This window comes from Anabrus simplex, chromosome 13, assembly GCF_040414725.1.
Source record: "Anabrus simplex isolate iqAnaSimp1 chromosome 13, ASM4041472v1, whole genome shotgun sequence".
Taxonomy (NCBI): domain Eukaryota; kingdom Metazoa; phylum Arthropoda; class Insecta; order Orthoptera; family Tettigoniidae; genus Anabrus; species Anabrus simplex.
Genome location: NC_090277.1, coordinates 26361226 through 26388386, shown reverse-complemented (window position 1 = coordinate 26388386; position 27161 = coordinate 26361226). Strand labels below are relative to the sequence as shown.

Here is a 27161-nt window from a genome sequence, read left to right as displayed (position 1 = left end):
TTCATTTAGGTCTATTCGATAAAGGTGTAATTTTGTATGTGTGTCAAGAGGTTCGATATATATATGCGGTTTACTAAACTTTGTAACGGAAATGAGTACCGAGTACTCCATAAGGAGGAGATCAAGTTCTACTAAGTCTTTGAGGAGGAGTTTCACACTACAGTGACATTATGTTAAGAAGCTTGTATGAAAATGTGAAACCAGTTTAAAACTATCTTCTGAGCTGCGGATTCGAATTTACCATCTCTTGAGTGGATATTCTTGGCCATAGGACCTATAAATCATACAGCAAACTCGCTCTGTCGAGGAGGAAACCACACGGATGACGGGATGCAAACAGGCTGATGCAGAATCGAGCGTTGGGACTCCAAGCTAAGTTGTATGTTTTATCCTGAAATTATTTCTAATCTTACCCTGCATAGAGAAGTTATTAAAGCATTGTCAATTAGATCCACCGATTGTTTTGATTACATGCTAATTTGTCATCGTAATTCACTTTAGATTCTTGTCAATGAATATATGTTGAAGTTTTAATTATCATTTCATTCTGTTGCACCTCGTACCAGTGGGGTGTGGTACCTTGCGGGTAGGCCCCTTTAAACAAGAAATGCCGTCATCATCATTAATCTAGTCGGTGAGAATGTTTAGTCCCACTATGTGTGGAATACCATCGGTCTGCATTGCTTGTGAATAGTACCCTAATGTGGGGAACACCATTGGTCTGTGTTACCTGTGAGTGGTGCCATTTATGTATGTTACCTGTGATTAATACCACCATGCGACAAATGCCATGAGTGTGATACTTGTGATTATTACCAGCATTGGAGGATGGCCATGGCTCTGCATTACCAGTAATTAATACTATTGCAAGGGGCAGTGACATGGATTTTGGACCCTTTTGGACAACATGCATTAACTCTGAAAATAAGGCATTGTGAATTGGATCTACTGATTGTTTTAGACTCACGGTCATTTTGTCATTGTCATTCATTTTAGATTTTACTTCATAATACCAACAAGAGCACCTCCTTTAATTGTAAGTGTTGCAAACTTGATAATCATTGCAATCCTGATTGTACAAAGTTCGAACAAACAAAAAACAAACATTATTGCCGCAAGTTTGTTGGGGAAAATAACCTTTGGTCTCTATGTTTCTTTGCTTTTCTTTTATCTAAACAGTGTAAGCAACACAACTGTCCCTGGTACAATGGACCCCACACCTTATTGGTTGGTAATGACCAAACGATTCCCAATGATGACATAAATATTAGAATTTCTGCAAGTGTGTCACCCTCTCAAATATTTAGCTAAGCACAGCTTGATTAGCAGTGAAGAACAGTTCAGGAGAAATTGTCCAATTAAAGATTTTTTTTACAATGGGGAAGTCACTTATCCTTAGTGTCTTGTAGTCTTGTCACGAAGCTTGACATTTGTACTACGATTTTTGCTACCTATATTTGGTATAAGCAATATTGAAGATCAATATGCAACCTTGTTTCGTTCTCTATTGCATAAGATTATACATTGAAGTTGAACCGTGTAGTCGTGAATACAACCACAAGCCAACTTCCTGCACAGCAAATTGAATGCTTCAGTTGGTATATTGCTCGTGATATCATTTTAAGGGTTAGTATATTTAATCAGCATTCTGCCAATTATATCATGCTAATGACGTAATTCTACTATGAAATTTTGTCTTCTAATACCTTGCATAAGGAAGGTTATCCCACCTTTGTAGCTTACCAAATTTGTTTGGGGATTGTCAGGCACCATTCCCGAGTTCTGTGTTAAGAATAACGCCAAGGTTCGGTGTGCCAGGCATATAAATCTTGATTCTCTTTACACAAAATGGCAAAGGTTTTGGAAGCTTAAAGAACTCCCTGAACCATTTCTTACTCCTGAAGAAAGGGCATGTGAAGGACATTTTCTTGAATAATGATCAAATGGATGATTCTGGCGGTTTTGTTGGCAAATTTCTTATTCGTCCTGAAGTGTCACCAGTAGCTCAGTCTAAGCATAATTCTGTTAAAACGCTCAAACACATTGAAAATAAGTTTGCTGCATTTCTAGATTTGAAACAGCTATATGTAATTTTCATAGGTGAATACAGTGAAACGGGACACATGGAAATTGCACTCCTTGAGACATCTAATTCATTAAGCTCTTATATGCCCCATCATTGTGTGCTCAAAGATTCTAGCATGAAAACCAAGCCAAGTGTTCAGTTTGGCAGATGTTGTAAACATTGAAATGGAATAGCTTTGACCTCTTTGTAAATTGTTGATCCTGAAATTCAGCCTGACTTCCTGTCTACTGTTTTCAGAAGTTGTTACTCTTTCAGCTGATATTGCTAAGATATACAAATTTGTGTTAATACATCCCAACCACTGATGTCTTGTGAATATTACGAGGCATGAATCCTATGATGAAGAGATCAAAGACTGCCACCTTACTAATTTTGCAAGTTCTGCCACATTTCTTGCTCCAAAATTTCAAGTTCAACTTGCTGAGGAACATACAGAATCTCACCCTATTTGCATTTTCTTTTTTTTCATTGACGCCGTGTTGACAGGTACTAGCTCATTTGAAGTAACTGAGTGGCTTCAGTCAGAAATTTCTTCCTGGCTTTGTAGTACACATGTGAATCAGAAATTGGATGTCAAATTGTCCAGAAGCCCTTGCCAATGTCCATGTAGATGATAGAGAAATCTTGTCAACATGTAGCCACACTAAGGTTGAAGCTATTAAAACATTTATTTATTTATTTATTTATTTATTTATTTATTTATTTATTTATTTATTTATTTATTTATTTATTTATTTATTTATTTATTTATTTATTTATTTATTTATTTATTTATTTATTTATTTATTTATTTATTTATTTATTTATTTATTTATTTATTTATTTATTTATTTATTTATTTATTTATTTATTTATTTATTTATTTATTTATTTATTTATTTATTTATTTATTTATTTATTTATTTATTTATTTATTTATTTATTTATTTATTTATTTATTTATTTATTTATTTATTTATTTATTTATTTATTTATTTATTTATTTATTTATTTATTTATTTATTTATTTATTTATTTATTTATTTATTTATTTATTTATTTATTTATTTATTTATTTATTTATTTATTTATTTATTTATTTATTTATTTATTTATTTATTTATTTATTTATTTATTTATTTATTTATTTATTTATTTATTTATTTATTTATTTATTTATTTATTTATTTATTTATTTATTTATTTATTTATTTATTTATTTATTTATTTATTTATTTATTTATTTATTTATTTATTTATTTATTTATTTATTTATTTATTTATTTATTTATTTATTTATTTATTTATTTATTTATTTATTTATTTATTTATTTATTTATTTATTTATTTATTTATTTATTTATTTATTTATTTATTTATTTATTTATTTATTTATTTATTTATTTATTTATTTATTTATTTATTTATTTATTTATTTATTTATTTATTTATTTATTTATTTATTTATTTATTTATTTATTTATTTATTTATTTATTTATTTATTTATTTATTTCAGGGCCCATGGCCCTCTCTTACACTTAACGAATACGTACAGTACATAATCACATACTTTGGTAAAGTAACATTAACAGTCCCTAGGAGCTACCTGAATTTATGGAGTAATATTATAACAGATTATAATTGTAATTTTAATGATTAATATTATCCGGCCTGTCTACATCTACAGCACCTAACACTAGTTTTAAATCACCCTCTCACTCATACGCACTAACATTCATACAAGTTGATCACGTATTTAAGAGGAAATCTCGACAAGACCGTTTAAATGAGACTGTTGAAGTGCTATTACGTATACTGACAGGGAGTGTGTTCCATAGCCTTGCCCCAGACACTTGGAAAGAGTGGCTGTATACAGATTAATGATTAACTGGTATCATAAGGGTAGAAGTCGATCTGGTATTATGTCCATGGTTAGATGAGAGGATGTTAAAATATGAGGATAGGTATTCTGGTGTAGATTCGTTCAGAAGTCGAAAAATTAGTGTCGCAGTATTTAAATTCCTCAGTTGATCAATTTTCAGCCAGGAGAGCTTCTCATTATAAGGGGAAATATGTGTCCTGAAGTTGAAAGAAAATATCAATCGTGTGACAATATTAAATAATGTGAGCCTCCCCCTTATAAACATTTTGAACTGGCCTGTGAGCCCTAGAATATCTTTGTCAATGGACTGCTCGACATACCGTTTTAAACTAATGTAAGCCGCGCGCAGTATCTCCTAGCTCTGTTTGGTTGCGCATGCGTAGACCTGCTACCAGGCAAAACTGGCCTCCTCCTCGCTTGCTTGCCGACGCGAGAGGCAGTTCGCTTGAGTCCGCCATGATAGCGAGCTCGTGTGGTTTTGTGTCCGGCGTCATGGAGTCGTGGAGTAGCTGGAAACCACCGTAATCTCCCGATAACGGGGATTTGCCCCAGATGAACTAATTGGAGACCTCCTGCCATTCCTTCTGACCATGTTTTAGATTTATTTTTCGTCTGGATACTTCACAACGAGGTCTGGATCCCGGTGGCTTGACTGTATTTCTTCGTCAACAATGTCAGGTTAAAAATTCTTCTCATTTCTTCATCACCTAAGGTACGTACCAGTGTTTGACACACTTTAAACGTCGTCCTGAAGAGGATTTTGATATTTTCGAAGATTTCTGGAAAAATAATAATAATAATAATAATAATAAATATTTGGACTTCGCCGTTAAATTTATTCCTATTTGCGTGTGTGGTATCGAAAATCTGGAAAACTGTTTCGGCAACTAATCACAGTAATGTGGAAGGTTCACCATGAACTAAATTGGAATTATTAATTTAAAATTTTACTGATCTACTTTGGCATTTTAAATTGTAACTTTCTTTGTAAACCAAGGTACAGTCTCCAAGGTACCGAACCTTACCTCTTTCGGCTTTCTGTTTGCTTTCCTGTGTTTTGTTTTCTAATTCGTTTGGTAGGTTTTCTTCTCCCCCCCCCCTTCTGGGGTTTGGGTGAATTTAATTATTTTCTCTGGCCTGTTTTTCCTCCGGGTATTAGGAGGCCTTGCTTGTTTTTTGGTGGTTACCTTGGCGACGGTTCGTGTGTGGATTGTTGTCGGGTGAATTGTTGTCTGGCGTGTTGAGCCTGTGTGGATCTTGAATTATATATATTTCGGGGTTGAGTGTATCGTTTACTGTTTAAATTAATTTATTTATTTTCTCCTCCTTAAATGTTGTGTTACCATTTCCTTGCCCCGCGTGAGGAGGTATTTTTACGTAAAATTCTGTTTGCCTTGGAAACTGTCCTTGGTGTAAACTGAACGTTTTCAAATCTGGTAATTATTAGAAACGACCGCGTTGAAGATCCAGTTTATTGAATAATTGTTAACTTAGTTTTTTTATTAAATAACTATCCGTGATCGATCACATTTTATTTCAAGTTGTACTTATGTAAGAGAGTCTATTGGTTTTCCGTTGTTTTCTGATTACATTTTATTTGGTACGGAGGTCACCCCTTTCCTTCTTTGTTGTTTTCATAAAGCTCCCCATTTATTATCTGTTAAAGAGTATTTATCTTTCATTAATTGTTATTTAGTAATGAATTAATTTTCTTTAAAACCCCACCTGGGTATATTCTAACTTATTTTACTTATTGTTAATTTCCTTTTCCATTTTTCAACCGTATGTTGATTTTATTTACATTTTGCCATTACGTTTTAAAAATAAACTTAGGCTTTATCATCTTAATAACTTGGTTTGTTACTTACTATTTGCCCTTCCATTAAGTTTTTTAAACTTCATGTAAATGCTGGTTTTCATTCGCCACGTTCGGTGGAGCACTGCCTCTGATTAACTTCCACGGCCTTTTAGTTGTCTTCCTCGCTGCTCCCGGTAAGTTATTTCTATGATTTCTTGTTTTTAAATTGTGCTTGAACTTCGGTGTTTTTCTTCTTGTGCCCTTCTTCTTCCTCGTGTTCGCTATTACTCCCATTTTGGGGCGGACACGCTAACAACCTTCTCACCAGGGTCTCTATCTCTCTCCCTCTCTCTCTCTCTCTCTCTCTCTCTCTCTCTCTCTCTCTTTCTCTCTCTCTTTTTCTCTCTCCCTGGTGGATAAGGTTTTTCACCTCATCACCCCTAGGTGGTATCGGGGTGCCTAGAGGGTGGTGAGCGGTGAGAATCGTATGCAAGAGTTCGCTGCCGTTTGATGTTTCATAGTTTGTTCTGCAGTTGCATCGGTTAATACGACATCACAGTAATAAATTATTGGAAAAATGAGAGTTTGAATAAGTTTTATTTTCATGCTGTTTGGAAGAATGGATTGTTTCATTTTTAGGGGGTGAAGAGATGCATATACCTTTCTGCAGACACTTGTTATATGGTCATTCCAGTTTAATGTGTCATTCCTGACAGTGCCTAGTTTTTACAGACTTCTGAAAAGGCATAGTTTCACACAGAGCATGAGATTAGGCTGTTGTATGATGTTTACTGTATTTAAAAGTCTAGATTGTCCTATTATGATTGCTTGCGTTTTCTTCTGCTAAATAAATAGGCAGTTCTCTTTAGCATACGAGCTAATTGAATTTAATGTCGAGTTCATATGGTGGATTGCTTTGTCAATGTCGAGGACTTTAAGGTGTGATTATATCTGAAGATCGTCAGCATAAAGATGATAGTTGCAGTCGTTCAGATGAGAAGAAATGTCACCAATATAGATTAAGAATAAAAGAGGTCCAAGTATAGACCCTTGGGGAACGCCAAATAGCTAAGTCTTCCATTCTGTAGTCTTCATGTTTGATACAACTCGCTTGTGTCTGTTTTTGAGGTATGAGTCCATTGGCTGAATAGCAGGAGCCATGTGAAGTTTTTGTAACTTAGCTAACAATATGTCTATATTTACAGTGTCAAGCGCAATGCTAAAGTCTAGAACGATAAGTTTTGTCGGTTTTCGTTCGTCCATAGCCCGTCTAATGTCTTCCGTGATTTTGATTAGTGTTGTTGCATTACTGTGTCCTTTCTTAAAACCAGACTGTAAGGGGTCAAGTACAGAATGTTTTTCAAGGTATTTAACAATTTGTTTATGCAATATCTTCTCTAGAACCTCAGAAAGTGCTGTGAGTATGCAGATAGGTCGGTAGTCAGATGTATTGCTTGCAGGAAAGGTTTTTTGGACAGGCACAATGAGTGCATCTTTTCATTTAATTGGGATTTTGCCTGAAGTAAGACAGGTATTAAGTAAATGCGTAAAAATGGGCAATATTATGACGATTATGTAAGTCACGAATGAAATGGGAATTTCATCAGCTCCTGTTGCGTGAGATTTTATTGAAATATCTTCCCTTCTTACTTCATGCTCTGTAACGGTATCAAATTCAAATACAGGACAGACTGGGGATTGTTGCCTTAATATATTGTCAATGGTGTTTTGTACTGTCGTTGTAACAGGAGTGAGACATTCCTTGGAGAAATATGTATTTAATTAATCAAGGGACACCTCGGGATCAGTATGCTTCGCAAGTGATTTGCCAATAGCCAGTGACCTAAGTCGTCGCCATGTGGAACCAGTGTTAATGTCTTTGTTTAAATGTCTGGAAATAATTAAAGGTCTTATTACGAATTACAAGCTTAATTATTAGGTATTTTTTGGCATCCCTAATTTCATGAGTTTCAGTTACAAATAAACTTAAAGATTGCACGTAAGGAAATCACTAAGAGAAGGATTCTCACAGTCATTCCTTCCATATTGGACCCTCTTGAATTGTTTGGATGTGCTGTTGTTAAGTGCAAACTTTCAATTTGGCAATTGGAAATTATATGGACTTATGTGTTAGGGCCTTTATCTGAAATTATTTTGATTTGGAGTTCTATGCAATGTGATTAGAAGCAATTTTGGTACATATATTGCATTTGCTTTTGGATATTGTATTTCATTTTGTTATCTTACTCGTAAAATATATTAACTTTTTTTTTCTAGATTCGGGAACGTTGCATTATTGACCGAAGTTCCAGAGGGTTCATGTAACACTAGCTGCAACATATTGAAAAACGGAAGTGAGGTAATGTGCATTTTGCCCACTCATAATGACAGCAACCAAGACGTGTTACGTGACCCTGAAGCTAGCTCTATCCATCCCATTAGACAGAGGGCATTCTGTTGTAATGAATGTGCTTCTAAGTTTCCTCTTAAGTCGAGACTTCGGCGACACCTGCTTACACATACTGGTGATCGTCCATATTCTTGTTATCAATGTGATAGAAAGTTTTCTCAGAAGTCGCACCTTCGTCAACACCTGCTTACTCATACTAATGATCGTCCTCATTCCTGTAAAATATGCAGCAAGAAGTTTTCTCATAAGGTGTATCTTCGCGATCACCAGATAACACATACTGTAGAACGTCCACTTTCCTGTCATCAGTGTGATAAGAAGTTTGCTAGGAGGACTTCTCTTCGGCAACACCTGCTTACACATACCGATGAACGTCCACATTCCTGTGAGACATGTGGTAAGAAGTTTTCTCATAGTGATTATCTTCGCAAACACCTGGTTATACATGCTGGTGAAGGTCCACATTCCTGTGAGACATGTGGTAGGAAGTTCTTCCATAAGTCGAGTCTACGGCGACATCTGGTTATACATACCAATGATGGGGCCACATTCATGTGTTGAATGTAGTACGAAGGTTTGTGAGAAATCTACTCTTCGCCGACAGTTGCTTACACATACAAGTGAGCATCGTTATTCCTGTGATCAATTTGGTAAGTAGTTTACTTGAAAGTCTCATCGTCGGCAACACCTACATATACTGGTGAGCGTCCACTTTTCAGTAAGGTGTGTGGAAACAAGTTTATCTCAGAAATTGTCCCTTCGCCTAAAATTGCATACACATACTGGCGAGCGTCCATGTTCTTGATATATATTTGGTAAGACGTTTTCCAAGATGTCTACCCTTCGCCATCATCAGCTTCAAGATACTGGTGAGCGTCCACATTCCTGTGAGAGGAATTTGGTAGGAAGGTCATTGGCAAATCTAATCTTTTTGACCTTCATCTGCTTGCACATAGTGATGAGGGTCCATATTCGAGTGATGTCTGAGGGTAGAATTTTTCTGAGAGGGAAGTTCTTCGACAACACAGTCTTCGTCATAATTGCGATAATTGGTATTTTACCAAGTGAAGTTTCCGAAAACGAGTCTCGCCCTTGTTGAGGACGATGTGTGTAACAGTTTCTGTCGAAAGTCTGAGTGGAATATGCACCTGGTTATGTATATCGTATTTGCGTGAGAAATGACAGCGCTTGTTAGACTCGTCCGCATCATTGCCTTCTATGTGGTAAAATTTCAACCAAGTATAATATTCGACAACATATTTTTGAGATTATTGGATAGCGCCAAAATTGTTGTAATGGGTGTTGTAAGAATTTTCTTTTAGGGTGCGAACTGGATATACAATATTTTTTTACGTCGCACCGACAGAGATAGGTCTTACGGCGACGAATTATATACAATATATTACACACTGTAATATATGTGAATAACGATTTATATCATTAATAACCATTGCCACAAAATTAAAATAATCAAATGAAGGTTACACAGAAAAAACTAACATTGTCACAAAAAGCAAATTTTACAGGAGAGAGATTTTAAAGTTTGAACACTTCTACACAAAATACTGAGATAATTTTTTGTATGGAGGTGTCTAAATTATTGTCACATATATGTGCATCTCATCCATCAATATGATGTTTCTAGGTTAACAAGTACTGTAGTAATACATTTTTAGTTTATTAGTTCAAGGACTATGTGCGATTTTCGTGTGGATTCTCCTGAAAGAATGGGCACTTGCATGATATTACACTGATTATTCCTTGAATATAGCATTAACAATGCCTCAATATATTAAAAAAATAGCTTTGAGACTATGTTACAATGTTTTGGAATAATAATGAACTCAAATTAACACAAATTGAAATAAAGCAATATAGTCAATTATGAATTTAATGTGTTATGTTACTTTAAATATGCTCATATTAAAATGTGTCTATCAATGTCTTTCTAAAAAAGGTTCAATTTGAAAAAGTTTGGCTTTCGACTTCAAAAATTAAAATAATTGGTAAACAGAATAAACAATAATTTCAACATTTTTATAACTAAATATGGCCGTACACATATGAAACGTAATACACATTTTAATACTTCTCTGTCCTCCTATGTAATTATTGATATAATTTAATCCCTTTACCACAGTAATTTATCAAACATCACTATCGTCATCGTTCGTGTGGTTCTTAGTCGACCCTTTTACGACGGGTAGACGACTAAAGAACTCCTGTGCGTCATCTCGGCAAAACTTCAGTATCTGAAGGTCCTTGTACTTCTCTTCAGGCAAAGGAATGGGTCCTGAATATGCTTGCGCAACTTCATGTTGGCCGTGTAACAGGTTCTTACGCCGTTGCTGTAATAACGGTGGAATTGAAGAGACCATTGTATGTTTCACGGTGTTCAACTGTCTGTGGATATCTGGGTGTAATTTGAAGTTCCAAGATGGGCCGGGTTATAGCAGGAAAAGTTTTCTTATACATCGGTGTTAGGAAGTTACCCCAGGACTTGAACATATGTTTTACAATCGACTACCTCAAAAGGAGAAGGTTTCACTCGAGCATTTCTAATTACTTCTCACCAGTCATCTGGAGTTTCTGCTGGAGATTTTGTTTTGGATTAGGCACATGTTTTTGTCACACTCCATGTATGAATGTCCTCTTATTGGGAATGTGACAACTACTTGGTCAAAGCGATTCAGAGTTATTGCTACATATTGAAGAAATCTAATCATGGTGAAGTTTTTGTTTTGTCCACTGCATGAATCACAGAAAATGTGGAGTTTACGGACAGAATGATCTAGGTAGGTTGTTATGAAATGATGTAGCTTTGAAACTACGTCGTCTGCTCCCTTTTTCCCACTGTCCGATCGTAAGTGTAAAACACCGACATACCAGTTGCTAAAACATGTATATTGAACACATAAAATGAAAGTTGTCTATGATAATAGGCCTCTCTGGTTGATATGTTTGGTAACGGGATATTTCTACAAAAATCTATAGCTATTCCCTCGTATCTTTTCTACCTTCTCTTCTTGCGCTTCTCTTCCTTTTGTAGAACCAGTCAGCTCTAACTTTGTGCAGTTTCATTTCGTTATCCAGTTTCTTCGAATCTTCTTCAACCTTCTTTATTTCCTCCAGATTAGATGACGTTTCTTTAGCCTTTTCTAAGTTACTAGCTGATGCTTTCTGTTTATCGCATATGCTACACGTGTCACTTCGGGGATACCCAAAAGAAATGTTAAATTTTGTGACAAATGTTACTCTGAATGTCTCATAAGAAATTTGAACATGCGGATAGCGTTCCAGAAACATGATAAGTAGCATTTTCACATTCAGTTCTTCAGGTAGGTAAACTTTTCCTGTATGTTGTAAACTATAATGAGCTTTGCGTCCCTTAAGAGAACTGAGAAATGTAGTCATTGCTTCGTATGTTTCCTCAGGAAGTTTACTTTGCCTCTATTCTCATGTTTCCCCTTTCATCAATTGGAGAGTGTCCTGTTGTAGCCAGGGACGATTTAATTGTGTGTAAACGGCGGTCAGTTACACCAAAAAAGATAAGATTGCTTTAAAACAAACATTAATTTCAGCGAGTGTCCCTTCACGCACGACACGAACTTTACACACATAAGAAAAATCATGCAGACGGGCCTCTTGTGCTGGCTGCCGTGGTCGCCTTCGTTTAACAGGAATTAAGGTAATTAATCCCGCCAAATACGAGTTCTGGGCATTTCTGTCACCTAACTTATTAAAATCATGTATTAGCTTATTCCGTTCACTTGCAGTGACCCGCTTAAAACATTGTAATCGTTTGCAGTCACATTCTTCACCAGATTCATACGTAGTATCTCGTAACCTCTTCATAACACTTTTCACACTCCCGAATTTAACTTTCTTCTTTGTAGAATTCCCCATGCTCGCTACTTGAGTCTCTCATCATTTGAATTGTAGACATGAGTGTCCATCACAGCATCCATCGTACTACATAAAATATTAGTGTAACAAACCTACACAATACAGAGACAGAACAAATCATCTGACACAGCCATCAATCACCTTAAACTGCAATGGCGGCGAGCTGTTGGTGGACTCTGTTCGTTTTAATGTAGTTCCACGCATACATTGTTCTTTCTTCCTCTTTGTACCATTTCTTTTTCACTTCATATCTCGGACGTCGTTCATTGTTTCTCTTTGATATTTCTCACTATTAAGCTAACGAATGGGACTAATAACTATTTTTTTGAATTTTTGGTCATTGTTCGTTTTTCCTGTGTACCCTTCAAATATGAATGAAATAAAATACTTAACAGCCGCAAGCTGGGCGCCATTTATAATATAATGTTAATAATTCACCACTGCAATATGATGAAAATTAATACGAATATGAAAAAGCACTTAATCGCCTCATGCTTTTGCGGAAAATAAAGTCTCTGAATAAATTACTAAAATAAGTAAATTAAAATAAATTAATAAAATAATGTTCCGAAATGTCCGTAGTTTGGACTCCAGAGTTCACCTGAATGGATCGCTCGAATTTTGATAAAGCATGATAATTTTAATTTTTTTTATGGAGTCGACTATTCTAAGAATACGTTGAGGGTATTGACAAGCCGATTTATCGTCATTTGACGGCCCCCTCAACAGACGTGGGGTACATCCCCGCCTAACAAACATTTCTTTCTGAGGGCAGCCGACTTTCTGTTATTGGTTCGCTGTAATTTCCTAGCTTCTACCAGAATGATGAATTAATGCATGATTGGGCATGGCTGTATAATTCGATGACACAGAACGAAAGAATTACAATTCAAAATACATGATTTTCAAGAGAGGAGTTTAGAGTTCTACAACATTGCCTCTCAAAAATTGACGTGTTAAATCATTTTTATGAAAATTCGTGTGTAAGCGAATCTTACGTCGTTTTTATAATCTGGAAAAGAGTTACAACTCATTTGTATTAAGCGAAGCGACGAATTTCAGAACAATGGAAACTGTTTGAAGTGCTTGCTAAAATGAATGCTTTAGATGTTGTGTTCTTACAATTTCGGAGGTTGTAGAGGTCAGCATATGGTAAACATTGACAGAAAAATCACAAAAATTCATTGTTTGACTAGTAATTCTTCCGTCCTCAGCCATTGTAATTATATCTTGGCTGTTTTGCCTTTCTAATTCGTCCATATCGGGTACCCGTGCTAGATAGAAATCATTTCGTTGGGTTTTGCAAAGTTGAAGCATCTCATATTTTCCCCCTCACAATTGGCAATAATTACAATTATTGTATTTCCCCGAACAAATTGAACAGGCTTGTGTTATTAAATTTCTGTGACTGTCTCGCTTGCGGGTTTCACTCTCACACAGCGGTGCTTGGTGCACCCTGCTCTTTGTTCACCTCACTTGAGAAACCGAGCCTTCCCTCGCTGTGTGCTACTGGTTCACGGAATGATAAACGTAATCAGCGTGATTAAAACACTTCGCCTTAGGTCCTGGGATCATTGTCTGGCAGGATTCAATGTGTTCATTAAACTTCTATAAATCTGACGTCATTTTCTCTTAGTGAATAACGAAATTTGCTTTTTGCTTCTCCCCAATTTTGATGTTGCTTATTAGTAAGGACATCCGCAATGAATTGTCCGCGTGGCTCGGGGCTCTGATACAACGATGCAAGATAGCAGCTCATCGTATAGTTACAAGATGAGGCACTTGGTATAAAGGTACGTTGCAATACGCAGAACATATCAGTGAAATCTCACAAGTTCTTCACTGAATGGAGCAGATTCAGCTGCTATTACAATCGTACAATACCTGAGTTCAATCCCGGGCGTATCAATAATACATGAAAACATATACATGTTTGTTGTGGAAATATGGTGTTCAAAATTAAAGATGAAACGAAAATATTAAAATGAAGGAATATTGTGCAGCGTATTCCTCATCCTGTTCAGCCTCTACTTACTACATGAAACACTTTAGTTAAAGCTGACTTGTATTACGCAGAACGTTACAGTAAAATCAAGCAAACCATTTATTCATTAACTTCTGAAGATTCAGTTGCCTTTACAAAGGTAAAACCAATGAGTTCAGAAAATTTGTATGACAAAGATCGATTATGGAAATTTGCCATAACCTATAACGCGACTGGAAACATCTGTTATTTTAATTAACAAAATTAAGTAGCGAAACATAACACGACGCCGTAGATGACAAATTTTAGAAGTGTTGTGCAATGTGGTCAATGAAAAGACAAACTTAAATTACAGCAATGTGCCTTTAACTTTCATAAATTTAATCGCATTATTAATCATGTCTTGCTGTTAAAACAGCAGATTTTATCTGATAATGTACCTACGTACGTAGTTAAGAAAAGTAATTCCTCGCCATGATGGAGACGATTACAGTGACACAGGTGTGAATTCGAGGACCGAATGAACAACGTCCGTATGAATGAAATATAAGTGTACTTTATCTAGATATTTCTCCTAATTGCAAATCTTCTAGAGAGCACTCCGGAGTTGAGTACACTCGTCATAGGACACCCAAGTCACAGTTAACCTGAAATGTTCAGGTATGATTAACAGATGAAAAGTTATTGAACCTTCGACATTTTAGAGTGAAGTTATTCATTATCACTGTCAACGTACGTGTTGCTACACGAGTATTCTTCAAATGAGAGAACATACTGTTTGAGTCGATCCTCACAGATGCTCATTAGCCTACGTGGTTCATTCTGGTGCATCTAATCTAGAACTCAATGTTTGATATGATAGAATTTATAGGCTGTTATTTATTTAATTAGGAATTTTGTTTGATTTGCTCGCATATGGGACATGGTATCTACCTTGTATATATTAAGCTCTACTATTTCGTTTGGGGTAGCTTTCGGCTGTTGATTATCAGTCCATCACTGCGAGTTAATAAGTGTTTTGTTCAAACATTTCAGGTAGCAACAAACAGATCACTCCATCCCACTATAACAGCCAAAAATGCAATGAGAAATTGAAAAAACATGTATTTTCCTTTGAACACTATTACATATTTTTCCAGGCTTAATGGCTCATCGTATAGTTACAAGATTTGGCACCTGGCTTAATGCTAATTTGTGATACGGAGAACATATCACGCGCTAGCCTTCTGAACCCTACTTGGTAGGTTCGATCCTCGATCAGCCCGGTGGTATTTGAAGGAGTTGAAATACGTCAGCCTCGTGTCGGTAGATTTACTGGCACGAAATGTACTGTGGGAGTAAATTCCGGCAACTAGGCGCCTCCGAAAACCGTCAAAGTAATTAGTGTGACGTAAAGCTAATGATATAGTTATTATTAAATTATTTTACATGTACAAATTATAGTTGACCCTGGCACCCAGAGTTGAGAAACCAAACCTGCAAACGCAACAGATCATATCCTAACAGTTGGCGACTCTACATATAAATATAAATTTTCTCCTGCAAACTTGTGCGAGGAGATTTGATTACCTGGCAGAACGTAGGCTTCATAATTTCTCTAATATAATATTTTGTGTTAAGTTTCAGTGCAATGTTTAACATTCAAGCTGACAGCTACTGGATATGTAGTCAGATGTTGGAAGAAATAACATGAGCGGTTTCATGAGAATCGATAAAATGAACACTCGTTCTTTTCATTTTGGTTGTTAGAATAAAAACCTGCAACTGCGTGTTTCATACGGCCACTTTGTAGTTATGGTGTGACCAGTTTTTTCACTGAGAAATATGTATGCAATTAGTGCTTTCTAGAAAGCAATTCCCAACGTGGTATATTCCTTGTGTGCTAGGGTTTTTTCTCGTATTGAATCTGTTGGTATTAGTTGTTAATGTATTCCCTTTCCAATAGTAATTGTTGCAATTTTAGTTATTTATATATATGGGTAAATGGTTGCTCGGAAAAGAAGGCCTGATATTATCGCTGTCCTCAAGAGCTTTCCTTCATTCGTGATGTCTTTAGAGAATATATCTACTTTTAAAGTAATTGCACTAGCGTTCAGGTATTTTTGATTTGCAAATTGTAATTTCGGCCCTGTTTCAGCATGCACTTCTACAGTGAGCAATACGTTGTTATTGAACGATAAAGTTCTTCATGAAGAGAGATTTACTTCCTTGCAGACAGTAGAGTACAGACAGTACGATTGCCTAAATAAGCTAACGACCAGTGCTTAGTAGCGTGTGTTTCAGTCTCCAGGTTTATCAGTGATTTGAAGGTGTAAAATCGGCATTTACGTGTGGAACATTGAACTAAGTGATAAGTAAAACCACCGTGCTACGAATAGCCCGTTCAAAGTGTGTCAAAGTAATATTTAAAACATCATATTTCTTGTAAAAAGCCCTGCTAGGGAAAGGAAAGGTAGCAACAACAGACAGTCCAGTGAAACGCGCCCTACAGGAAGCTCTGAGAGACAAGGAAACACTCGCCATACTAGCCAACATCACACAAGTCCAGGTAGCCAGGGCCGTCATAGAGCAGCTTAAAGCTACGATAGACTTTAGTACCAAAGTAATCGAGGAGACGAGGGAAGCGCTCGAGGCCAGAGATAAGACAATATCAGACCTCAGGGAACAGCTCAAAACTAGGACCGGTGCTCTAGAGCAATATCAGCGGCGGCAATCACTGCGCTTGTTCGGGGTGCGGGAATCGAGTGGCGAGGGCACGGACAAATTATCATCCAGTTAGCTGAAATATTGGAGTACATTTAACGCACGACGAGATAGACAGAATTCACAGGGTAGGCAAGATGAGTATAGATAATCCGCGTCCGATAATAGTGGAAGTTCGTGTCGTACCTCAAAGGGAGCGAACTATTCTAATCTAAAAAGGAACTGAAAGGAACGGGCAAAACAATCAGTGAAGACCTTGCGTCAATCAGGATGAAACTGTTGCAAGAAGCGATCAATAGATTTTCTGTGTCCAATTGTTGGTTAATAGACGGTACAATTATTGTGAAACACAATGGTGTGAAATATCGTGTGTCGAGCCGAAGGAAATTGGACAGGATTAAATAAACCGACAGACCGAAACTAGCATAGCATTACCCATTTTACAGTTTTATCTAACTTAGACACTAGACTTTAGAGTATTACTATAATTACTACGGTATTCCAATTATTACTTTTAGATAATATCTTCATTAGATTTACATATAATAACTGGGCAAGATAGGTTGGCAACTCAAAGTGAGAGTGCTGCACATGCTTCTATTTTCGGCAAGGTTACATGTGGTCAGCTGAGCGGAATCTCCACTCCCATATCTACCCAGCCCCCTAATACTAATCCCCTTACAAATGCTTTGAACAACTTCCCAAATTCCTTACAGGTAGTGCATGCTAACGTTCAAAGTCTAATTCCTCACTTCTACGAACTCCGTAACATAATTGCTAATGTTAACCCTCACATCGTGATGAACGGGGAAACCTGGATGAAACCTTGCTTGTCAGATTCTCTCGTCCACCTCGAAAATTATACTTCGATCCGAAATGATCGCACAGGTAAAGCCGGCGGTGGAGTAGCTGTGTATATTAGGAACGACCTAAAATATAAAATAATCTACAAAACAATTAGTAAATACTGCGCAAGGCCTGAGTTCATATTCATCGAAATTGAGGCTCTAGGTGAAAAGTGCTTACTGAGTGTAGTGTATCGCCCACCAAAGATTGGATACATCACCGACCTTGAGGACATCCTGCTGGACCTCTTACCCAGGTATGAGCATGTTTTATTACTAGATGACCTCAATACTGGCATTCTTAACGACAAAATGACTCAGACTAAACAACTAATCAACATATTTAAATCTTGTAGCATGACTATTTTGACACGTAACGCAACACATCACACAGCCACACCACATACATTACTGGACTTAAGTGTGACGAATAAACCTGACAGGGTACTGACCCACGGGCAAAAGTCTGCTTGCGGACTATCCCATCACGACTTAATTTATTTGGCTTATTCACTTAAATGCCCCAAGTACAGGCCTAAATTAATTACATTCCAAGACCTAAAATGTATAAGTAACGAAGCACTATTAGAAGACGCTGCAAGCATGCCTTGGCATAATGTCCACATTTTAGAAAATATAGATGATAAAGTGGAGTTCTTAAACAAACTAATCTAATACTTTACTACAAGACCCGCTAACAATGACGAGACAACAAAAGAACAGACGATTAACAAAATTCTACACAATGACAATACTAACAGTGGAGGAGAACAGTTATATTTTTCACTAGTAACTCCTGCAGAACTGAGACAAATTGCACGATCAATAAAGACAACTGCGACAGGATGTGACGATATTGCTCCACAGTTACTGTTAAAAACTCTTGACGTAATTCTACCAATTCTAACCCACGTAATTAATACCTCACTGATAACCGGCATATTCCCTTCCCTTTGGAAACGTGCAATTGTTCGCCCACTCCCAAAGACGAACAATCCCGTGGAACCCAAAGACTTTCGATCCGTTTGCATTTTACTATTTCTGTCCAAAATTTTGGAGAAAATAGTTCACAGACAAATAACCGCATATTTATATATCAGTATACTTCTCGACAAATACCAGTGTGGTTTTATAAGCAATCATACCACAACTACTGCATTACTTAGAGTTATAAACGACATAGGAGTAGCTATCGATAAGGGAGAAGTTACTGTTTTAACTCTTTTAGACCTTAGTAAGGCCTTCGACTGCGTTGACAGGGACATACAAATGGCAAAATTACGTGCTCTTAATTTCTCACAAAGCACACTATCCTGGATGTATTCCTATCTCTCAGATCGGCGGCAGTGTGTATCAGCAGGTGAAAATTTCTCTTCATGGCAATCTGTAGAGACTGGAATACAACAGGGGTCAGTGCTAGCACCACTCCTATTTTCGATCTTCATTTCAGGACTAACACAAGTAATTAAACATTGTCAATATCATGTGTACGCAGACGACATACAGATATATACACATGCACATCCTCGTGACTTACCGACTGCAATAAATAAAATGAATGACGACCTAGAAAGAATATGTAAGTGGACCGATGACCATGCACTAAAAATTAATGCCCAAAAATCAAAGCGTATTATTTTAGCTGCACAAAAAACCCACGCACGCCTCACAGACGTGCATACCCACTCAGTAACACTATAAGGCACTCAGTTACAATTCAAAGACACAGTTAAAAAGGGATGATAATGGATAAAAACCTTAGTTGGAACGATCATGTAATATGTGTATGTCAGCGAGTGTTTTATTCCTTACATTCACATAAGAAACTCAGAGATTTACTCCCCAAAATTTAAGAAAACTGCTTATCCCAATTATGGTAATGCCAATATTCGACTACTGTGACGTAGTATACAGTAACCTGAACGCCTCGCTTTTCATCAAGCTCCAAAAGGCACATAAAGCATGTGTTCGATTTATTTCAGGTATACCAAGATTTAGCCATATTTTCCCCGCGTTTGGTAGACTTTCATGGCTAAGCTTAAGAGAGTGACGAAATGTACACGCTGTTTCCCTCTTACATCGTATGCTGAACCTTAACACTCCTGAATACCTTGCCACACAATTCCATTACCTAGCATCAACTTCTAGTATTCCTACCAGGTCATCATCCACCCCAGTACTAAGCATTCCCATTCACCGCTCAACTGGTTACAGTAGATCATTTATAGTAGCCGCCAGCCGAATTTGGAATTACCTACCTGCTGAAATTAGGAGCGTGACAAACCACGTCCGCTTTATGAAACTCTGTCAAACCTGGTTAATATATAATTATTATTATTCATAATATAGTAGGATTATATCATAGCTAAGTTATTAGGCTAATTAAAACATTTAATTGCTACCTTAAGATATTAAGTTGTAGATAATTTATTTAGTGTATATTTATCTCTTCATGTAGGTGTATGTATGGTCGGACAGAATAGCAGGCTTAATAGCCTGAGTCCCGCCATATAAAACAGGACAATAAATAATAACAATAATAATAATAATAAGAAGAAGAAGAAGAATAAGTTGTGTGATGCAGCTCATAGTGTGTGTGTTTCAAACAGAATACATTCTGCAAAAAGCAAGAGATTTTATTCTGTAAACGCAATCGGTTATCCTTTCTATGTTTGCAGGCACCTCGTTCTACTCGTATAATTTTCTATTATTGTCCATTCTGTTGGCTTTGAGAAATGGCATACTTGAAATGATGTGGAATTTAAAAACATTCATATTTTGGACAATCACACGATGGCAGGTATCTCAAACCAACTGACTCAGTTTGACACTGCTGCTCGGCTGTTTTACTCCTCCATCACATCTGTCACGTTCATTCTTATCAAACATGCATCTTTGCTACATACTCAGATCAATCGATGAAGTCATTTTGAGCATTAATGTTAGTATGCCCTGCAGCACCGATGATAATGTACTGACACAATGTTGAAATCCGCAAACAAACGAACGTCCCCTGCCGCTTCATTGTAAGTGGTTCGATTATAAAGAAAAGTATGATTATTACTTTGTCCATAATTATGTGGAAATGGATAGCTTTAGGGAATGTTGAGAGTAAGTTTATCTACTATCAATAATCATAATAATAATAATAATACACTGGCGGAAAAAGTTATCCAAACACAATGAAGTAAGGGATGTAGCATACGGAAATTTTAGCAATATATTTGTCGAGGTAACATTTACTTGATTAAAGGTACAAGACTACATGTTAATATCCGCGAGAGAAAAGCCATCGCAAATGTGCCATATTGGTCCATTAATAATTGGTGTAATCGCCTGAAAGTTGAATGCAGGGTTGCAAATATTCATGCATTGTTTCTTACAGGTGCCGGATGGCAGGTTTTGGGATGGAGTTCCATGACTTTTGCACTTGGTCGATCAATACAGGGACGGTTAATGCCGGTTGTGGATGACGCTGAAGTTGTTGTCCAGTGATGTCCCATACGTGCTCGATTGGGGGAAGATGGGGGATCGAGCCGGCCAAGGCAACATCTCGACACCTGTAGAGCACGTTGGGTTACAACAGCAGCATGCGGCGTATATTATCCTGTTGGAAAACGTCCCCGGGAATGCAGTTCATGAGCGGCAGCACGACGGGTCGAATCACCAGACGGGGCGGAAAATAACTGCCCTATAGTGGCAAAACGAGTGCATAATTGAGTACCATATCGACTAACCCAGCTCATATGTTTCAATAACATAGGCTAAATGTTGCTATTAGGTCGAATAAACGTTAATCGAGTGTAAAATTTAAGCGAACCCCTTACGGAGTTATTATGGTATTTCACGGATTACTAGGGAGAGATTTCTGTCGGTACCTTTCGTAGACGTGTCATATTTAAGCAGCAACCTCCGCGCACTGTTGGGTCGAGTCTTAATTGACAGGACCCATTTGAACACCGCTCAGCCGGCGAGTGTTCTCAAACGCCTGTTTAACACATAAATGTACAATTCTCTGCAGATTCTTAAGATTTACAACGAAAATGTACAAATGTTCAGTGCCCTAGTTTGACTTTATTTGGTGAGAGGATTATCCAGTTGTCAACTAGCTTGATTCTTATCGGAGGAAGCTTGCACGTTAATGCCAGCAAATTAGAAAACTTTAATTATAGGGAAAACAGAATTGGCCTGAATATAAATTGGATGTCTAAGGTGTATCTGTATCATGAGCCAATTTATTTATTTATTTATTTATTTATTTATTTATTTATTTATTTATTTATTTATTTATTTATTTATTTATTTATTTATTTCACTTATGCCTTGTTTTGTATGTCGTAGATCAGGCTATAAAGCCCGCTCTTATGTCAAATCGTAATACAAATTGCGAATATATCTTACATTCTAAATCATAGTAAAGTTCGGTAAGTAATTATAAACTGATTTTAGAAGCTCACATACAAGGCTCAGTCCATTATTCTCTATTGACCTCCTACATTCGCTTCAGACCGAAACTCAACGACACGTACGACCGCATCAATAGAGTTATTTCTTAAATTAGCCTTTATCTCTTTACGTCGAGTAGCCTCACATGTTCGTACCAGCAATCATTCTCGCTACTTTCATGCCAGCTACTTCTAACTTATGACTGAGATATTCTCAGTCCACACAACTTTCACTCCCGCATGGCAAAGTCGTTCTGAATTCCAAGCGATGTTTTATTTCTGTAAGCCAACATATGTATAGTGGTTAACGCCTGAGATCACGTCCTACAGGTGGCTATGCATTTGGTATTTACCCGACTTTAATAATCTACGCATCGTTTTTGAAGTCATGTCAGGTTTTAAAGTAGCAAATTAAGAATGAGGGGGCTGGGCTGAGTGGCTCAGATGGTTGAGGCAACTCAACAGCTTCGATACTGGCTCGGTCCAGTACTAATTGAAAGTGCACTAATACGACAGCCTCGTGTCGGTAGATTTACTGGCAAGTAAATTAAGTCGTGCTTGACAAAATTCCGGCATCTCGATGTCACTGAAAACCGCAAATGTAGTCAGAAATCTGAGTTCGCTTAGGAAGGATAATTATCTAAGGAATATTTTTTGTGCAAAATATCTCTGCCGGTCATTGTTCTACTCACGTCACCTTGGTACCTGCTCTGGGGATAAGTTATTACGCAAATATTTTCACAAATAGTACATTTCCAGGTCTATATTTCATGTGACAGATGCCTCTGACAATGGTTGTTCAAAAGTTGATGTAATTCTGTTCAGCGGTTCAGGCGTGATGCCGTTCAGAAAGTCAGAAATACAGCAGATTATAAAGTCCATCGCTGACGTGGAAATATCGTGATGGAAAGGAACCAACTGGTACTCGTTTTCAAAACTTCTCCGTCATCTGTCACTAATGGCAATGAGGGTGGCCATTGATATTATAATTTGAATTAGGGAATATTAAATCTCCAAGAAAGGACAAAACTGAGTACGATGCCTGCATTTCTCTGACTGACAGCTCTGCTGCCATTCATGGCCATTAGATGACTTAAAAGTAATCCGTTAACGACGGCTACAAAACAACAACAATAATAGAAATAATAACAACGTCGATGGAACCGTTCATAGCACAGCAGATATCTCCCAGTTCTAGCACAAGTTGTGCTTAATAACAATTACAGAAGAAGGCATAACAGTGTAAAATATAGGTGGACTTCAATCCAGAGTATTGTTTAGCAATGAAGTGTAAGCTCAAACATTGGTGTGCGCAATTCGACTGTCTGAAGTCTGGACTGGAACGCGGTCCCACATGACGACACTTCGAATGATAAGCCGAGACCCACCACAATATATCACACCGTAATGCTGTCTGCTCTGGTACTAGCAGAAGACGAACGTAGAGTAATTAAAACTGAAACGTTCATTATTTCCATAATGAGAAATAACTGTGTTAAATATGGTTATGCTTCCAAAGTTATAAACTACGAAACGATATTATGAATCGCCTAAAAGCATAAACAAATGTTCGACTAACGCACGTAACTCTACAGCCAACAAAAATTAAGTGACAAACTTTTGAAAATATTTTATGAGTAAATGATAACAGTGTAAAACATATTAAAATAACAACACCAGCACAAGCAGCAGCAAGTGTCAAGTTTACGTGAGCATATAAAGCCGTGTTTGTAAGGATAGGAATAAGAAGTTCAGTTTTAGGAAAGGTTATTCCACTGAAGCTGAACTTGTAGGATTCCAGCAATATATAGGAGATATCTTGGATTCAGGAGGTCAAATGGGCTGTATCACAATTAACCTGTCTATAGCATTGATAGGGTGGATCATGGGAGACTACTGACAAAAATGAGTGCAATTGGACTAGACAAAAGAGTGACTGAATGCGTTGCTATATTTCTAGAAAATAGATCTCAGAGAATTAGAGTAGGCGAAGCTTTATCTGACCCTGTGATAAATGAGAGGGGGATTCCGCAAGGCAGTATTATTTGTACTTTATATTTTCTTATATATGTAAATGATATGTGGAATCAGAGGAAAGGCTTTTTTCGGGTGATGTTATTCTGTATAGAGTAATAAATAAGTTACAATATTGTGTGCAACTGCAAAATGACCTCGACAATGTAGTGAGATGGACAGTAGGCAATGGTATGATGATAAACGGGGTTAAAAGTCATATTGTAAGTTTCACAAATAGGAAGAGTCCTCTCAATTTTAATTACTGCGTTGATGGGGTGAATGTTCCTTTTGGGGATCATTGTAAGTACCTGGGTGTTAATATAAGGAAAGATCTTCAATGGGGTAATCACATAAATGGGATTGTAAATAAAGTATACAGATGTCTGCACATGGTTGTGAGAGTGTTTGGGGGTTGTAGTAAGGATGTAAAAGAGAGGGCATATAAGTGTCTGGTAAGATCCCAACTATAGTATGGTTCCAGTGTTTGGGACCCTCACCAGGATTACTTGATTCAAGAACTGGAAAAAAGTCCAAGGAAAAGCAGCTCGATTTGTTCTGGGTGATTTCCGACAAAAGAGTAGCGTTACAAAAATGTTGCAACGTTTGGGCTGGGAAGAACTGGGAGAAAGATGGTGAGCTGCTCGACTAAGTGGTATGTTCCCAGCTGTCAGCGAAGAAATGGCGTGGAATGACATTGGAAGACGAATAAGTTTGAGTGGCGCCTTTAAAAGTAGGAAAGATCACAATATGAGGGTAATGTTGGAACTCAAGAGGACAGATTTGTGCAAATATTCATTTATAGGAAGGGGAGTTAGGGAGTGGAATAAATTACGAAGGGAGATGTAGAATAAATTTCCAATGACATTGAAATCATTTAAGAAAAGGCTAGGAAAACAACAGATGTGGAATCTGCCACCTGGGAGACTGCCCTAAATGCAGATCAGTATTGATTGATTGATTGATTGATTGAACCATTCTGAAATTCACCACTCAAATGTAAAGAATTTGACAGTTGCCTTCTAAATATGAACCGGTATGCCGCGATTGAGCTGCAAGTAAAGTATAATAATGAGACAGATTTCACGATATAGAATACTTCATTACTTTTCATAATAATGATCTATAAATATGTCATTGTTGGATTGGCGCTACTAATATACATGATTATCATTTGGTTTGTCTCATGTAAAACAATTAAACCATAGGAAATGTTTACGTTCAATTTAATTCTTTGACGCCTCAAAAACCCTAAAGTTCCTCGTCTTTATTTCTTTGTAGTTTTTACCAACCCAATCGCCATATCGAAGTACGAAATTATATTAATAGGTTTATATTAATAAAACTACTTTCAGTTTGCGGTTAAGGACTGACTCGGTAAGAGAGAGGTTGATCTTTCTACTTTGAAAGAACCCTAAGTTGTTGACTAATGAGACAGTCTTTTAATCGAGTTCATTTCTTCATCTACGAGTAAGTGTAAAAGTGTAGTACGGCAGCTGTTTCACGTTGACTGGAGGAAAGCAACAGCCACGCCCTCAGTGTGGAGTAGGTTAAAACATCAGCTGGTGGAGGACAACCACTGTAGTTTTATACCACAGAGTGACTCTCAAGTTATATGTTTCCGCTAGGTAACTGAAATACGCTACGAGAGGAATGGTCTGTTTTACTTACGTTTCGCATATCTAGAGAAGGGATATGGCAGAGTACCGAAGGAAGTGGTATTAGCGTTACTGGGGTATTATGGGTTTAATTGTAGATTATTAAAAGAAAAAAGAGGAATTTATAAAGGCAATTGGAAAGCAGTGAGAATAGGTGGTAGAATGAAATCTTACTTCAAGGTATTTACTGGGAGTAGGAGTAGTACGCCGGTTCTAATCCCCTTTGGGGTGGGCGTGGCCTGTGCTCTGATTGGTGGGGGCAGGGGCGTGGTCTCTGATCTGATTGATGGGTAGGGGCAGGGTGGGTGTGTGGTCTTTGCTGATTGGTGGGGGCGGGTGGTGCTGGGGGTGTGGTCTGTGCTCGGACGGGTTGGGAGGTGAGGTGTGTGCGGGCGACACGTGCCGCTCGGGTAGCGTTGACCACCACCCCCTCACCCACGGTACGTGCGCTCTCCCGCGGAGTCAACATCGTTTATCTCTTATTTTTAACCCTTTGGGGTCCAATTGAGGACCGTTTTTGCAAAACTTGCTTTCTGCAAAAAATTGGAAATTTACTTTTTTATTGATTCACATTCATATTGAAGTCCTCTATAGGATGGTGAAACCTGTTTTTGTATAACTTGCTTCTTGCTGCAGTAATAGTCGATAAAATTTAGCGAGCTTTTGCAAAACTAGCTTTCTACTACTTTAGAGTTAGAGCAAAACTTGCTTTCTACAGGAATGATTTTCATTTTGAAGTAATTGAAACTGTTAATCTTTATAACTGCATGGATTTGGTTTAAAATTAATACGACAATGGTTCTCTTGTTGGTGTTAATAAATATCTGATAAAATTAGAATGATACTATTTTCCTTTCTTTTTGTGGTTTCTTTAATATTCATATAGCGTATATGCCAAAGACAATGTTTAAATTATTTTGAAGACTATGATATCGAATGATTTTGAGTGAAAGCTGGATAAAATGTCCATGTAAATAAATGTCATAGAACAAGAATAACATTCTCTTCTGAATTAACTGATGGTGGTGGTGATTATTGTTTTAAGAGGAAGTACAACTAGGCAACCATCCTCTATATAACACTAATCAGAGGGAAAAATGGAAGGGATCCGACACTTCGAAAAATGAAGGTATCGGCCAAAGGAAGAAAAAGGCCACGAAAGGCATGACAATGAGAGACTCCCTAGGCCTCCATACGTAATACCGTCGGGGTCGGAAAAGAACAAGAGTTGACCAAGGGAGGTCGAATAGGATAGATGAAGGTGAGGAGCCTGGAACAATTACGTGGAAATAATGCCAGGAGTCAGCTAGGGGCCCCGTGGTCGCCAAACCACGCTCCAAAGTTCAGAGTCCCTGGAGCCGCTTTTAGTCACCTCTTACGACAGGCATGGGATACCGATATTCATCAGAGTGTACATATCAGAAATTGCAGGAATGGTGTACTGTAAAACT

General features: G+C 37.2%; 1 long non-coding RNA gene across 1 annotated transcript in view; it reads left to right on the top strand.

Annotated features, from left to right (window-relative positions):
• LOC137502891 (uncharacterized) overlaps positions 1-8159 on the top strand; it is a 38569-nt gene extending 30410 nt beyond the window's left edge. The window contains exon 3 of the long non-coding RNA XR_011018900.1: positions 8024-8159. This is a non-coding gene — a long non-coding RNA (uncharacterized lncRNA). The remainder of the gene's footprint in view (positions 1-8023) is intronic.
• Positions 8160-27161: the final 19002 nt, after the last annotated feature.